The 12,048-nt window shown below is 39.6% G+C and overlaps 1 long non-coding RNA gene across 4 annotated transcripts in view; it reads right to left on the bottom strand.

Moving 5' to 3' along the window:
- Positions 1-10,104, bottom strand: part of LOC108641561 — a 49,813-nt gene extending 39,709 nt beyond the window's left edge. The window contains exons 1-3 of one of the 4 annotated variants that reach the window (XR_001922092.1): positions 10,006-10,104; positions 899-996; positions 62-107 (exon numbers count right to left, since the gene is read on the bottom strand). This is a non-coding gene — a long non-coding RNA (uncharacterized LOC108641561). Of the gene's footprint in view, positions 1-61; positions 200-898; positions 997-10,005 lie in introns of all 4 variants that reach the window. The other 3 variants (XR_001922091.1, XR_001922090.1, XR_001922093.1) reach the window with 3 other exon arrangements.
- Between the last annotated feature and the right edge of the window lie 1,944 nt (positions 10,105-12,048).

The following is a 12,048-nucleotide window of genomic DNA, read 5'->3' on the forward strand; positions in this document are numbered from 1 at the left end:
TCATATACAGGTAATAAAGACAGAGGAGGAACATGCCATATAGGACATTAAAATACTTTACCTTCTTGGTCTGCACTGTTCCTTTCCCTCTCATCTTCTGAGGAGCACTGCCCAAAAGATTTAGTGCTTCAGGAACAGCAGCAGCAGAGACAAAATGTCCCAAATCATGGTAGGACTCAAGTCCAATCTCTCACACCTGCTACAGACAAACAAAAGCCCCCAATCCTGATTTCAGAGCAATTATTCTGACTGAGCACTCAGATAACTGAGCTGGGCTCCTCTTTTTAATGAATTTTTAAGATGCCAATCTGACTTCATTAGATCAGACCATTTGGAAATTAAGCACTTACATGTGTGGCTACACTATTTCTTTCATGCCAAACAGGCAGGATTAAAATTGACTTCTCTGGTCACGTGCAACGGTCACAATTAACCAAGTTGTTCAGTCTCTGCAGGATCAGAACCAAAATACTATCTGAATGGTATTTTTAAACAGAGGATGACATTATTTGACCACATTATCTTAGCTGACACTGAGAAGGTGGTAGGATGGCCTTGCACACAGTGTGTTCCCAGTGGGAGCTGGGAGGTTTGAGTTAGACCATGTTAACACAGTTTAGTTCTCCCAGTCAGAAGCCTGGCTCAACATAAAGCTACTCTCTATTTTACTGCAAAAATATGACACAGGCAAACATGCATTTATGAGCAGAACAGCACCTAGTTCAGGTGTGAAACATTTTAATCTGTTAGCATATAAATGTTAGGAATGTTGAGTTAATAATCTGTTAATCCTTGACTACTGTTAGTCACAGGTTTGTTCAAACTGAACTCTAAATTCACTTATTCAGTAACTCCCAACTACATACAATCTTATTTTTATCAAAATCCTGTTACTTACTGATATATTTCACTCAGCTTGTCAAAAACAAGTGGAAATACAAACACCACAGACAGAGGTCTTCCAGTGTAAAGAGGCCAATCTTCCTGCTGAGAAACCTGAAAGAAACAATGAAGTGCATCACTGATTCTCTGTTTATTGGGAAAAGGCACATTTGTAAGTCTTAAGAAGTAAATGCAAATTGGAACCTCTCTTCCATAGCCCTGAAATGGAATTGTGGGAGACACTAGAACTGTGCTGACAATCTGGTATTGCGGTTCGCTGAGAGAAAATGGGAGAACAGTTGGAAAGCAATTTCATTCATAATTTCCACCCTGTTTCTCCCTCTTGCAATTCACTTCATTTCAGGCTTTCTTTCCCCATTCCCAAGTCTTCCACATTTTTGTTTTAGCACTTCAAGAAATCTTTCATCTACAGATTTCCCCTTCTTTCCCCCTTTTTTGGCCTGTTTCATTTCCCCCCCAACTTTACCTCAGGGGAAATCACTGTTCACAATTAGCTAGATGGCTATAGAGGAGACACACAGAAAAAAATACATATAATAATTACAAAAAAAAATTTTTAACTTTAAGGATTGCAGAACTTTCTTCATTTGAAAGTCAATTTCATTGATGGGGATCCTACTTCAAAAAGAAATTGTCTTGTTAATTAATAAAATTTTGCTCAAAAATACCAGTCCCCTAAACTATAAATAAGCATGGGACCACTTGGCTACTTGTCACCAGCTTCCCAAAAAGCATCCTTCTGTTTGCTAAAGTAGTTACTACTCTCAGATATTATTAAACTGCAGAGACTATGGGGCTTTTAAAATATTCTTTCATGTCCAAGATTATTAATGTGTCCTTTTTAGGTGTTATTTTTGTATCGATTAGCTTGTGTTTCCCGCCTGAATTCTCAATGAGGTTGCAGCTGCAGTGTGACCTCAACCTTTTTTTTCCCCCCCTCTCTTTTTTTAATTTTTATTACTTAGCAGAGATTTTAAGATAGGAAATAACAGGAAGCTTATTGGGCTTGAAGACAATCCCTAGTGGTACACACTTTAGTTGGGGTGTAGCTGTTAATATGTCTGGGACCACAAGTGAAAGTCAGCCAGAGAGCCCACTGACTCAAAGCAAAATAATGATGAGGGTAAATGCCCTGGGATCTGTAAAATCACCTGTGATGCTGCAGCTCACCAAACTATACCTAATTTAACAACTTTCTTAAAATGTACAGACTTCTAAACTAGAAATTAGGAAGAGCCGAAACAGAACAATGTGGTGGAGATGGACAAGATGGTTGTGAAATAAAATAAACAGGTTTTAAGAGAAAGCAGAAAGCTCAGTTTGTCCTTATATTATTTGCAAGTGAACACTCTTATAATAAATATTATAAATACATAAATACTATAAATAAATATATATATTAAGAATAAATATTTTAAATAAAGATCTCCACTGACCACATCTAACATGAAATTGGAGAACAGTCAGTTATTTATGATAGAAATGAGTAGATGAAGTGCTTTGCAGAAGCTCACAGAACCCACTGTAACACTTTTGGCTCACTGGACACTCTGAAATAGAACCTGAACACTTCAGAACGAGTTAACCCAGCTCAGGAGTCTTTGAAATCAGCTTTTGTTTGTCACCTCCTCCTTTTCTGCACACTCTATTATTATTCATGATCTGTCAGCAGCCAAGGAATTCCTCTGGGTTTCGGTGATGAAGTGCTTCATTTGGACTAATTGTTTCATTTACTTCCAAAGAACAAAGAAATATGTCAAAGCACATTTACTCTTTTGGGGACACTTTTGGATATGTGTTGCGAGGTTTTAAGGTTTTTGGAGCTGAAAACTGAAGATTTAACTTCCAAAAATTCTTTTAAGTCAAAGCATCACCCACAATAGATATTAAAGACACATGGTGAGGAGAGCATCAAAGTTCTTGCATTTCTGCTGCTACACATTTCACCTGAATGCCACCAATTTTCCCAGAGTATCTTGGCACATCTCAGATATGACACCACGGAATTCAGACTCTTCATCCTCTGCTCCCTAAATAAAAAACTGATTTTGTTTCCAGTCCCAAACCTCTGCCCCATTTCTGCTGTCCTGATGTCCTCCTGTAGCTGTTTATCCTGTGTCTTTCTCTCTTGCTCCACTCCCAGCTGACCTGTGTGTCACCCTGGTCAATCATCTCTAACTCATCTGCTGGAAAACATTAAACTGTATGTTCAGCTCATTCATCATGGGTCGTAAAAATGTGCTTCAGGTTTGTCCAAAAATATATTTGAAAATCATTATTTTACTGTGTATTTTTTCCTTGGGCTGTTCCTGGACTAGTATCCATTTACACTGCTCTCCAGTCTCCCATCCCAGTGCCTGGGTGCCTAACAAATTAAAACTTTAGTACCAACAGAATGTAATGGACCTTTTTATTACGAGTTTTTATGGCATTATTTCCTTACTGTATCAGTACTCCAGAAGAATATGAGACTGCCTTTCACAAACCTGCCTGGCTGTATAAAGACCTGAGCACCAGCTCGTACTGTAAGGAGCAAAGAGGCTTTTGACACTGTAAGATAAATGGGATGGAGCTGTCCAGGCTCTCCCCAGGAACCACAGGGAGATCTTAGATAATTTGCCACCAGCAGGTGAGGTGAGTCCCACACAAGAGCAGCCCTTCCTCACTTCTCAGGTGATCAGCTGACACTTGAATACAAACTCCCAGTCTACTCCAAATGTAGAGGTGGGCAGAAAGCTAATAGTTATATTTAAATGTTAGTCTGATTTCAAGTTTCCAGTTAAATAATGAATTAAAATTTGATCTGATTTGCTAATGTATAATTTTCTTTAAGACCTGTTCCTGTTTCAAAAGGGATGTATGTATTAATTCTCAACTCTAATATCACATCCTTCCACCTGTCCACCTTTCTACTATTCCATGTTCCCATAGGCAAGGAAATACTCAGCTTTTTGCTTCTCTGTCTTTATGATTTCCCCCAGTTTCCTATCCTCAGGTTTACTCAAGGCAGCTCCCTCAGATCAGCCACCTTTTTCTCACAGAAAACCAAGAAAGAGCCTGAGGCTTTCCTAGTAAAACATACATATCCCCACCTCAAAACCTTGCTGAGCACAGGTTTTTTTTGTTTTATTCTTCATTCATGTTACTCTAAGAGTTTCAAGGAAGTAGTTTTTGGTGCAATTTTTGAGCAATTTTTGCTCCAAGTCAACAGGTTTTATTTCTTTACCAATTCCAGACTGTTCCCACCTCTTTAGTTTCTGTCTTTCTAGGCAAAGTAGTTTGTCAGTGCTTTTGTTTTTCTTCTTTTTTTGTCTTTTGTACAGCCTAACTCTTCACACTGTAGCTTCCTTCACACGGTATTTGCAATGCTTTGATCATTCCCTCCCCTCATTATTTTGTTCCTCCACTGGGAAGGATACGTTAACACCAGAAACTTTCCACTCTAGGTAAGAGGGCAGCCTTCTCCTTGGAGACACTGTCTGTCCTGTTCAGTTTTACATTTTGCCTTGTTATTGATATTGACAGTGAACACTTGGCTACTTATGGAAATTGGGGACGTAATTCTCACCATAAAACATTTGCTGCAGCAAACTCAGCCCAGCAAACAAATTGAAGTATACAAGGGGAACAATATAAAAGCTATCAGCGGGGCACAGGCTTATTTTATGCAGATGTACAGTTTGCATATTATGGGACTCAACAGCACTCAAGTTTCCAATAAGTCCTTTTTTTTGCTTGACCAATTTTGTTCATTACTTATAGCTCCCTGCAGAATTCAGAGCTGTTATTACGAACATATACATTACAGAAGGAACACAGCCTGACATGCATAGCTGCTTAATAAGGTTTTCATCAGCTGCTTTTACTGACATTTTTCATTTCTCTCATGCCCTGCTTTTAATGTCCCAGTCTTCATTTGATACCATAAAACAAAAGGAGTGGAGTACTGCCACAGAAAATGTTCGTGGCTGAATCTAAAAAGAATCACACACTGCACTTGAAGCATGAAGGCTCCATAGGCTTCCTGTTTGCATATGCAATCTACACCGGCAAAGTTATCCTCTTTTCCCGTGTCAGATTAACCCCATTAAAAAAAAAGCATTCTCAGAGCTTTGATTCATAATTGAAAATAATCCATAATGAGTTTTGAGTGCAACTTTCAAAAGCAAGCCTGCATATTCGTGCAAAGAATTCTGTGCTATTTCCCAAGGACTGCACTTGTGAAACTGCACTGATCCCTGGCTGATGTTCAGAACCCGCCCATCTCAAAGGACACCAGTCAAAGGAAAGTGTCCTTTTATCACTGAGGAGTCATTGTGAAGTCCTGAATTTTGATTATTTGAGGTAACAGAGTTGGCAAAAAAAACCAGAAACAAACAGTTCTCTGTCCTATGAAGATGTCAATAAAGTGAGTGTCTGAGGGTTGTCAGTTCAGGTCCATTAAGACCTGAGGTAAGTTCAGTCTGGCTCGAGGACACAGCTCTGACTCACACCAAAAAGCAAATTTAGGTGGCACTACACTTTACTGAAGAGTGGTCTGTACCCAAAATCAAACTGTTTATCACGATCCAAATATTTACAGAACAGTAAAAACCTGCTAATTTTTTCAACTGCTGTCAGCAGTAGTGGTGTCTGTATACCCCTGTCAGCCACCCTTTCCCAGCAGAAAAGAGGCTGACAAAGGTCTAGTACATATTTTTCTGTATGTTTTCTACTTTGCTGTGGGGTGTAACTCTTCAACATGAGATGCCTCATGACATGAAGAGGAGAAAGACAATGAAGCCTCACACTCTGTGGTCAAAGGAGGTGACCAGAAAGCTTTCCAATTGATGCAAACCTGCTGCAAGTCCACTTCCATTCACCCCAGGGATTTCCATCAATGCCCTTTCTCACTGAGCCTCTCCTCACCTTAGCTCACAGCTTGGCTTTCTCCCACTCACCCTCTAGCTCCAGCAGTTGGGATAAAGGAGGGATTCAGATTCCCAACCCCTTTACTTGCATTTGGAATAGGTTACGGCATTCTGGGCAAACCTGGTTTATTTTCTTGATCCCCATAAATGTAATACCAGCTGGCACCAGGAAACCTGAGCTGCCTTTGCTCAGATCTGATACCCAGCACTGCTCCCAGCACTGCCAGAGGAGGGGTGTGTTCAAGTGCCCTGGACAGCTTTGCAGATGTCAGTGCCAGCACACCTCAAAACCATCTAAAAAGTTGACTGTTGATACAATAACTCTCAAGATGTGTCCAACAACAGCACAAAGAAAAGCTGTGAAGGGCAAGGGGGAAGATGGAAGAAAAAAACCAAGAGGCTACAAAGTTTGGAGTTGGTGCTCATTATTATAAATAGTGCCTAGTGCAAAATCAGAAATAACTGTGGCTAGTAAATTATCCATCTTGCAACAATCTAACTAGATTGTCAGGAACAGAGAGAATTAAAAAAGGCCCAAATTTCTACTCTGCTGTTCATTTACTCAGGCAAGAAGCAATTCTGAACCTCAGTTAGATCCAAGACTTTATCTGCCTATAATGGAGTTCTTCAGGTCCAAGTCTTATTAAAATTAAATGGGTATTTTGAGTGTGTTTTGAGTCACCTCTGATTGCTTTAAGCTTTGGTGGTATTGTCAGACCAAAAAACCCAGTGAACCCAACCTAAAAATAGTCAAGAAGTATGTATTAATTACTTTTTTAAAACCTGCAATTTACAGTGACATTTAACCCATCTTTCCAGAGCTGCAATTTGACAAGTATGTAATTACATCTGACCAGCGATAATCAGGGAGACAAATAAAATAAGGCACATTTAAGGTGACCTTTCTTAATTGAACTTTGCCTGCAATTAATTATCTATTGTCTGGATGTATATTATTTACAATCAAGAAACAATTTATAATAATCTTCTACGACTACAACATATTTTTCTAAATGAAAAATGATATCACGGGTTGCTTAGTTTCTTCTGTCCCAACTCAGCAGGTGTTTTGAAAAATAATATACAAAATTTCAGCCTGAGGGAAAAGAGGATTCAGTATCAGAGGGTAACAGTCTACTTCATACGAATCTTAAAAAAAAAAGTTAACTGAGTTTGATCTTGTGAATGCACACTCTTATTTTAGCAATTAATGGAGCCATTCTAAGTCTCTCCATTGATTTCAGTGGAAAACTCCAGCCCCGGGAGCTGCTTGGCTAAATGGAATTTGTTAGCTGTGCAGCATTACATATTAATTTACACCACCAGGTCTGACAGTCTACCTGGGAGGTAGAAAGGCTGTAATTTAATATTTTAAGGTATATTATGCTCATTAAATGATATGTGTACGTTAAGTGAAGGTGGAAGTTAACAGAAATCAATTTTTCTATAATAGAATACAGTGTAAACTAATGAGAACTAAAGGAATGTGAGTCACCACAGTGTAACAAAATATCCTCACATCTACACGTGGCCCTTGGGAATTGTCACCTCATGCTCTGTGTGACAGATTCCACCAACAGTGGGCTTTGTTGTCTGAGGTGACTCACCTGGAATCAGTCAATGCTTCTCAGTGAAGCCAAGGAATGTTAATATTCTAAAGAGCTCAGTAATACAGTAAATCCTCACACTGCATTTACAGTATTGGCATAATATTTAATTTTAGTATCTGTAATGGTTTTCCACTTTATGTGTAAGAAAGTGACAGAGAAGTTACAATTGTACCCCAGAACTGTGGATTAAAACCTCTTTTTCCTCCTCTAATCCCAAAGCTAAAACGACTTTGTTTTCTGTATTGATCCACTGATACCTCAAGATAGACAGATATGTATCTTTAAAATATAATGTAAAATATAATTTTAAATTTTATATCTAAATATGCGAATGGGCACATCACGTAACAATTACTCAAATGCCACAGAAGTAAATGGAACAACAAAAGATTCTTATAAACCATATTGCTATTCCATTTGGACCTTAAACACCTGATTTTTTTCATGACATGTTTATTCTGTACATTCCTTAGAATAGCTGATTTCTAATGGCAGCCGAAGGCAGCAAATTCTGTAAAAATTTGCATGCAGTAAATTTACCCAGAAAACACTGGAAAAGTCACCTGGGAGTAAAGCTGCTGAAACCCAAAGGAACATTTTGATTCCAGTTGTTTTGGATCAGCCCACGAGTGCAAACTACCTTTTGCATTTGTAAATAAGCATTTTAGGATATTAAGTCATAAAATACTCCTAACTTTCTTGTTTATTACAGTATCACCTTCCTTAAATTATTCCCTTTCCAAATTATATATATATATACATATATATATATATACACACACACATGCTGCCCTTTTTCCACAAAGTGACTTAATATATTGAGACATCCCAGCTTTCCTGTTATCCTTTGTACTTTCCCCTATTTTGCTCTTGCCTCCACTTCTGTCCATTTTTAAGAGAACAAGTTACCCAACTGCACCTCTTGCTAACACTAGATCTTTGGAAATGCATTTTAATGACTCTGAAATTCCTGACTCCTCCCACCTCTGACTGAGATTCAGAGTTTCCAAAGGCAGATCCATGTTCTCCCACTAGAAACAGAGATTACTCCCTGAATATACTCAGGCTCCGTGCATCCAACACAAACATTTAGCAGTCCCTTGGGAATTGTGCTCTACCTTACAGCTGTGACATGAGTTTTCCTACAATGCCAGTGGGAACTCGCATTTTTAACACCTGTGTGCTCCTGGAGAAGAAAATGTCCAGATATGAGGAATAAGCACTATTAATAGATATTCCCTAACTATAATTTCCATGATACCTGAAGTAATACATCTTAGTGTGGCTTCAAAACCACGTGCCAAGGGAAGCATTTAAATTCCACCTGTACTTGGATGTACAATCCACATGACTGAATGCACAGAACAGGAGAGTACCAGTGAAAAACTACTAAACACCTCACTAACCCCTTCCATGCATAATCATTTCCTTCATAGTAACCATGATGCAAATTTAAACCTGGCAGAGAGCCATTCCAACACAAGCTTCCAAATCCCTGCATGCAGGATCTAAAGATCCTCTTGACCTTCACAAGTGATTTTACCAAGCAGTGAGAATTTTCAGAACTTTTTTTCCTCAAAATAAAACCTGAATAACAGAAATGAGAGTCAGTAAAACACCTCGACTAGTGCCTAAACATTACAGAATTATTACCTTTTTCCCTGGTTGGGTTTTTTTTTGATTTGAAAAGACTTGTGTCAAGTAAAATCCATTCTTTTCAGTCTGGAGTAGAATAAGAAGCTATTACCCCCTAACAACTAGGAAGCCTATCCAATTAAGGAGGCCTCTGTGGGACACGTCAGGGTTTCCGTGCTGGCTGTTGTGGAGGGCAGTGATGCCGATGGAATGTGAGCACAGGTCACATTTGCCTTCCCAAACCTCGTCCCAAATGGAAACAAAAACCAGCTGTGACCAGCAGAACTCTGATTAATTGAGAGTGGCATCCTGAGCCCGGTGCTGGTGACCCAATGACTGGGAATTGCCCGGGGAGGTTTGAAGCCTCGTGTCCTTCCCAGGGCAGCAGCCACAGATCCAACAAAACTGCCTGGTTCGATCCCATTAGCCCACTGCTGTTTACAAATGTTGGGATCACACAGGGCCTGCCCATGGCTTGGCACAGACAGACACCATCAGCCCTGGCACTGGAGGCTGCTGACAGACTGCCAGCCCCTGGTGCAGATGGTGGCAGCACGAGAGCGCTAATTACTGATGACATTAATGATGAGCTAACCTGTCCCTCTTCAGCTAATAAACAGACAGAATGTGTTCCCTATTCATTTTTTTTTTTCCCCAGATAACAAATTGTTCAGCTTTAATGGTAGAGAGCAACAAAACCAAATTATCTGTTCTTTGGAGAAATTTGTTTTCCGCTAATTGTTCTAAACAATCAATAAAAGAATTACAACTGGCATCACCCACTGAGAAGAGAAGCAGGGAAGTCAAAGTCAATTAGCTTCCTGTAGGATGATGCACTCACATGGAAAGAGTCATTACAACAGGGTGTAGAAGTCAAACTGCAAGCTGTGCAGCTCCAAGAACAAAGCAGACTTGGATGGAAAGTCTAACAGAGGGCTTTCACAGACCTGCCAGCTCTCCACATAGCACTGCAGTTCCCAGTTGTCCTTTAGATGCTTCCAAAAACTGATGGCAGAGAGGATCCTCGGATCTCAGGACTGAGAAACATCTCATCTACAGAACAAAAAAGAACAATCAATTCAGTTTTGTGTCATTTGTGTTATTTGTATTGTAGTGCAAATATGATAAATATGGAAAAGCTGAGGACTCCATGGTGGCTACTGAAATATTATCCAAGTGGGCAAAAGAGCTGCCATAGTTGACTTCCCAGCTTTTTCTTCACTATTCTCAATGAATTTCCACCACCATGGGTTTCTGATACAACAATATACACAAATACATACATATATATATACACACACATGTAAATACAAACTGACTATTCAGGTTGAATAGTTTAACTAACAGCAATTGGATCAAATCAGCAGCCATTTAAGAAGGACAGGTCACCTCACCTAGAGGTATTTGAGACATGTAGAAGTGGCACGGAGGGATATAGTTTAGTGGTAGATTTGGCAGTGTTTGGTTTACAGGTGGCCTCAGTGATGTTAAACAGGGTCTCTTCCAACTTAAATAATTCTATAATTCTATGAGCATCCACATCAGAAAAAAAAATGAAGCACATAAAATAGACCTATCCTGTTGGAATAACTTCTCACTGCTCTTTTATCTCATTTTCCTCAAGTCCATGAAGCTTTAGATTTACTTTAATTGTTTTAAACATTATTCATGGACTGTTACTTCTAGTGCATTCAGTTAAGAAATTACCATTCTAACACACTTTGTGTTGATCATAGCTCACCCTGTGCATTGGGAGAGTCAAGTCCCCATTATTTCACATCAATTCCTTGCACCCCACAGTGAAAAAAGCTTAGTATCACATATTTTGCCCTTGAAAACTGAAATCATAGAGGTCTACCTGAACCCCTGACTGATTTAACTTCTCTCCTGGGCTGAGTTCCTGACTCTTCTAAGTAAGGACTGGCACTGGCACGGGCTCCTTGAGTGACAGTGCTTCCCTCCCCCAGGCCTTTCCATCAGGACACTTTCCTGGGCAGGTTTATTTTTCTACAGCAGTGTCTCTAATTTTATACAGGGTAAAAACTGTTGGCCACCCAAGGTCTTAACACACTGAGCAATGTTTGCAGTGGTGATGCAATGCAGTATTTGAAAACACATTATCTCCCACTTTATGCAGTTGCACACAAAGGAGTCCACTGACTGTTTCATGCCTGCACGCTTGCAAAGGCATCCAAAACTTCTTTTACAGGCCACCTACTTTTCCATGAGTTATCAGAAACAACACAGGCAGCCTATTTAGGGGGGAATCACAATGACTGGCTGTTCTGGGCTGGGAAAGGTTTCCATCCATCCTCACAGCTCTCTTTATGCAGAGCTTGTAAATAACAACAGGCACAAGCCCTACAGCCACTAATTTAGCACCACATTGTGACTCCCTCTGTTTCTTTCCATTTGCCTCAAGCAAAGTCAAGTTCTAGTGACCTTTTTTGGCCAATACATACGAAACTGGCTGCTGTGACCTCGGTGCTGTTTTGTACAAAGCGTTAAGTAAGTACCTTGCACAAAGCAAATAGTACAGTCTGACCATGAAATTCCTGTGACTTGGGCTTATGTTGGTTTGTCTGCACACTGACGAATAATTGAGTTTTGTTGAAAGGGGAAACAAACATTTTGTTTCGTTTTGTTGCAAAACATTGCTAATCCAGAGGCTGTTCTGCTGCAAAGCAGCAAAAGGAAAAGGAATGAAAAAATTATCGTATTTAACAGTTCTCAGTTTTTCCTCCTTCACCAAGATTCTGGTGAAATGAAGGCAACATCCCTTCTTGGCCATATGGATAACAACAGTCAGTTCAGCCACCTGCATAACATGCTCAATTTTCCTCTGCAAAAGAGGGCATGTTGTGTTTAGAGTAGAAACTTGATACAGGAGGAAACATCTCTCTCATAAAGACTCTTGTTTACAAAGCCACTGACAAAATTTTCAAGATTGCTCTGGATGCCTTGCTTACTTTTTCAGCAGAGATGTTTTC

The sequence above is a fragment of the Manacus vitellinus genome, unplaced genomic scaffold (assembly GCF_001715985.3).
Source record: "Manacus vitellinus isolate BGI_N305 unplaced genomic scaffold, ASM171598v3 scaffold_69_pilon, whole genome shotgun sequence".
Taxonomy (NCBI): Eukaryota; Metazoa; Chordata; class Aves; order Passeriformes; family Pipridae; genus Manacus; species Manacus vitellinus.